Source organism: Lasioglossum baleicum, unplaced genomic scaffold, assembly GCF_051020765.1.
Source record: "Lasioglossum baleicum unplaced genomic scaffold, iyLasBale1 scaffold2451, whole genome shotgun sequence".
Lineage (NCBI taxonomy): Eukaryota > Metazoa > Arthropoda > Insecta > Hymenoptera > Halictidae > Lasioglossum > Lasioglossum baleicum.
The window spans coordinates 17,501-22,500 of NW_027471510.1; the positions used below are offsets into that span (position 1 = coordinate 17,501).

Genomic DNA, 5,000 nt, shown 5'->3' on the forward strand with positions numbered 1-5,000 from the left:
TCTGTGTCGTAGGTATATGTCCGGAGTCGTCCGTTCGAAACGGTGTCTCGAAGAGGACAAACAAAATCTCAGGGTAACCCGTGGTAAACGCGCGGTTGCACGCGTTTGTGTTATCGTTCGCGAACTATCGTGAAGATAGACGAGACGCGAAGGACCGGCTCGTGATGCTCGCCTTTAAAGCAGTCGTGAGTCTGACACCCTACTCCGTGCGTGTGGCCCAATAGTGCGCACCGCGAGAGCGTGGGACGAATGACCGCTGCCAGAGCCGACTGTGAGTCCCGCTCTCTATTTGTATCGGGTTCGCGTATAACCAAGAGCACGAAACGTTGCTGCGCCGCACGCGGTGTTCGTTGACGACGGAACGTATATTTATTATAATATTATACATTCGCCAGAGCGGACCGGCTCGTGATGCTCGCTTTTGTAAAGCAGTCGTGAGTCTGACACCCTACTCCGTGCGTGTGGCCCAATAGTGCGCATCGCGAGAGCTTGGGACGAATGACCGCTGCCAGAGCCGGCTGTGAGTCCGCTAATCTGTCGAATAAAATAAAAATATGGTAATATCGTTCCGACGAAAAACGGTGTGTTCCGAGAGGACCGGCCGTGACGCTCGCTATAAAGCCAATGGCGCGATTATTCCCGACGACACCCTACTCTCTGTGTGGCCCAATAGTGCGCGCAGACGAGCTTGGGACGAGAACGGGGATCGCGCCTACGGCCAGAGCCGGCTCGCGAGTCCGCTTGTATCGGAATTTATCGTTACCTCGAGCACACACCAACATTTTATGGAAATGTGTTTTATACGGGAAGTGGACCGGCTCGTGAAGCTCGCTTTTAAAGCAGTCGTGAGTCTGACACCCTACTCCGTGCGTGTGGCCCAATAGTGCGCATCGCGAGAGCTTGGGACGAATGACCGCTGCCAGAGCCGGCTGTGAAGTCCTCCGTTCTCACATCAAATGAAATGGAAGTGAAGAGGAGAGGAATATTATTACATCTCTGGATCCAGTATCGGGTTGTCTACGATCCCCGTCGTTTTCAGAGAATATATTCATCTCCGCGTTTTCCACGTTAACGGTTTTTCAATGTACTGTTCGCCCGGCCGTCAGATACGTGTTGCGTATCTGACGGTTTTTTTTTTCCGTTTCCACGGACGACGATAGTGTCGTCCTTAAAACGACGCCTGAACGAATCTCCTTCGCGCGCTGGTTGGAGCGTTCAGGTACAATGCGTTCTTACGAACCGCAGAACAAGAGACATATACATATATTGATTTGTAAATCAAAAATATATACGATTACCCTGAACGGTGGATCACTTGGCTCGTGGGTCGATGAAGAACGCAGCTAATTGCGCGTCAACGTGTGAACTGCAGGACACATGAACATCGACATTTCGAACGCACATTGCGGTCCACGGATACAATTCCTGGACCACGCCTGGCTGAGGGTCGTTTACGTAACCATAAACTGCTTGCGTTGCTCTTGTAAGTCCCCGCCGTCGCTTACCTCTCCAAATATATTTTTGGAGGGCGCCAAAGAGCGTTTCGGAGTCGGGTTGCAAAGATGCTACGTACGAGCGAATGATGGGCGTTTCGTCGGCGTTTGTCGCGGTTCTGTGAAAATTGCCAATTTTTGCATTGCGTCTTATAAACACATACAAACATATATATCTAGTTTCCACGAGAGGCGAAGTAGGGATTGGTATTTCTTACGTTCGGACTTGCGTGAGTGTTTTTACGGTGTCGTGAGTCGTATTGAAAATACGACCGCCCGTAAGGCACCGCTTCGACGAGGATCTCCAAATCTCTCACCTTCTCTGCGAAACGATTCGCCTTGCGGAAAGAAGCGTTTCCACTCATGAACATTTAACGCGCTCCCGACGTCGCCTGAAATGATGCGTATATACGAAAGAGGTATATTTACAAGAGTCTCGCGAGACTACAGAGATGGACACACAAATTATAAAAGAAAGAAAGAATACTGTGTGGCACACAGAGTGTGTGTGGTGTGGCAATGTTAAGCCCCAGGGAGAGAATATGCCTGTGCGTGGATGAGTTTCTTAACTCTACGTTATAATTGCCATACGGCGGAGGGTCGTCGTTGCCGGCGATTTCGACAAACACACATTCCTTTTCGAGTCTTCGAGGGAAGAGACGAAAGAGATCTCTCGTTCTATCGCGAACGCTTTGATGATCGATGGACAGCGGAGCAAAGCGCAGCAATGTGCGGGATGAGCACGTCGTACTTGATCGGGTCGGAATTATTCCCCGTCGTCGACGTGTCCTCGCTAATCTGTGCGATTGCCATTCCATCGCCACGTTCGCGTTGAATCGTATTGATGACGGCCTATGAGCGTCTTGAGATCTTACTCTCTTTCTCTCGTGTCTCTAATTTGGTTTTGCGTTTGATCGATGATAAATCGTTTCGTGCGCAACGTTTCTGTACCCCCGTGGTTTTTGGTTCAATTATATAGAAGTAGAGAGAAAAAGAAATCCCACCGGGTTATATGTATTATTATTTTTTTTTTTTAATAATATGTATACTCCTCTATTGGCGAGGCTTATTTCGAACTTGATTGTCACACGACGCAAAAGACACACTTGTGTGTTCACGCACGGAACAGCACCGCGGAGAGAGAAAAGGTATATCCAATGATGAGAACCTTTATGTCGGTCGCCCCATGTCTTTTCTTTTCTTCATTGTCGATTCGTGCGGAACCGCGCGATCTGTCGGTCGTCCAGTCCCCGAAAGTTCTTTTCGACGGACGTTAAAGTTAACCGGCCAGATCGTCTAGCGAGAGTTTCCGATCGACGAGAGATGAAGAAAGAATTATATTGACACTTTGGTGTGGCGCATAAGGCATATATCGGTTTTTTGTTTACCTTTTTCTCTCTTCTGTCGTGTAGTGTTGTTTCGTTTTCTTTTTTTTTCTTTTTTTTTTGTGCTTTGTACGTTTTCGCGAGTACTACTTTTACGCTCTTTCGGCCGAAACACACAAAATTTTGTATCACGTACGACGACCTCAGAGTAGGCGAGATTACCCGCTGAATTTAAGCATATTACTAAGCGGAGGAAAAGAAACTAACAAGGATTTCCTTAGTAGCGGCGAGCGAACAGGAATTAGCCCAGCACTGAATCCCGCGGTTCTGCCGTTGGGAAATGTAGTGTTCAGGAGGGTCAATTTATCCCGAGACGTCGAACCGCGTCCAAGTCCATCTTGAATGGGGCCATTTACCCGTAGAGGGTGCCAGGCCCGTAGCGACTGGTACGCGTTTCGGGAGGACCTCTCCTTAGAGTCGGGTTGCTTGAGAGTGCAGCCCTAAGTGGGTGGTAAACTCCATCTAAGGCTAAATATGACCACGAGACCGATAGCGAACAAGTACCGTGAGGGAAAGTTGAAAAGAACTTTGAAGAGAGAGTTCAAGAGTACGTGAAACCGTTCAGGGGTAAACCTGAGAAACCCAAAAGATCGAATGGGGAGATTCATCGTCGACGAGGCTGGCTTCCGTTGGTGCGCAGATAGCCCGTAATGGGCCACTTCGGTGGTTCCAGTGCGAGGGTACACCATCTTCGGCAAATGTTCCGGTCGCGTAGTCGTGCACTTCTCCCTTAGTAGAACGTCGCGACCCGTTGCGTGTCGGTCTACGGCTCGAGTTGTTGCCTGTCGTGTCGCCTTCGTGCGCACACGGCAGACGCTCGATCGCCTGGCCGGCTGCGTGACGGTACTCTGACGGTATCGGGCCGCAACCAATCCATTTTCGAATGTGTGTGCGTCAGGCCCGCCGCAAGCTCGGTTAGTTTGTCACCCGGATGGTACGGACCTAGCGCCGGCTCCGGGCCTAACCAGCTGTTAGCAGGCGGTGTCCTCGGACTGGCCAAGCTTTGAATTACCGGTCAGCGACGCTACTGCTTTGGGTACTCTCAGGACCCGTCTTGAAACACGGACCAAGGAGTCTAACATGTGCGCGAGTCATTGGGACATGTAAACCTAAAGGCGCAATGAAAGTGAAGATCGTACCTTAGCGTCGATCAAGGGAGGATGGGCCGCGTCACGATGCGGCCTCGCACTCCCGGGGCGTCTCGTTCTCATTGCGAGAAGAGGCGCACCCAGAGCGTACACGTTGGGACCCGAAAGATGGTGAACTATGCCTGGTCAGGACGAAGTCAGGGGAAACCCTGATGGAGGTCCGTAGCGATTCTGACGTGCAAATCGATCGTCGGAACTGGGTATAGGGGCGAAAGACTAATCGAACCATCTAGTAGCTGGTTCCCTCCGAAGTTTCCCTCAGGATAGCTGGCACTCGCTCGTTCTCTTTTGATGAACGTGTGCGAGTCTCATCTGGTAAAGCGAATGATTAGAGGCCTTGGGGCCGAAACGACCTCAACCTATTCTCAAACTTTAAATGGGTGAGATCTCTGGCTTGCTTGGATCAATGAAGCCACGAGATTATATTGGATCAGAGTGCCAAGTGGGCCAATTTTGGTAAGCAGAACTGGCGCTGTGGGATGAACCAAACGCAGAGTTAAGGCGCCTAAGTCGACGCTTATGGGATACCATGAAAGGCGTTGGTTGCTTAAGACAGCAGGACGGTGGCCATGGAAGTCGGAATCCGCTAAGGAGTGTGTAACAACTCACCTGCCGAAGCAACTAGCCCTGAAAATGGATGGCGCTGAAGCGTCGCGCCTATACTCCGCCGTCAGCGGCAAGTGAGGTTGACGTTAGCTTTTTTTAAAGGCGCGTCTTCCATGAAGCTCTGACGAGTAGGAGGGTCGCGGCGGTGTGCGCAGAAGGGTCTGGGCGTGAGCCTGCCTGGAGCCGCCGTCGGTGCAGATCTTGGTGGTAGTAGCAAATACTCCAGCGAGGCCCTGGAGGACTGACGTGGAGAAGGGTTTCGTGTGAACAGCCGTTGCACACGAGTCAGTCGATCCTAAGCCCTAAGAGAAATCCTATGTAGATGAGGTGTCCTAAGAGAGAGAGCAAAATATCATTTAATGATAAAC

General features: G+C 50.7%; 1 non-coding gene and 1 pseudogene across 1 annotated transcript; both read left to right on the plus strand.

The window, feature by feature from the left end:
* The first annotated feature begins 1,295 nt into the window (after positions 1 to 1,295).
* LOC143221468 (5.8S ribosomal RNA) lies at positions 1,296 to 1,450 on the plus strand. Its single transcript, XR_013011777.1, has one exon. It is a non-coding gene; the product is annotated as a 5.8S ribosomal RNA (ribosomal RNA).
* Positions 1,451 to 3,016: 1,566 nt separating this feature from the next.
* LOC143221470 (large subunit ribosomal RNA) overlaps positions 3,017 to 5,000 on the plus strand; it is a 3,716-nt pseudogene continuing 1,732 nt past the window's right edge.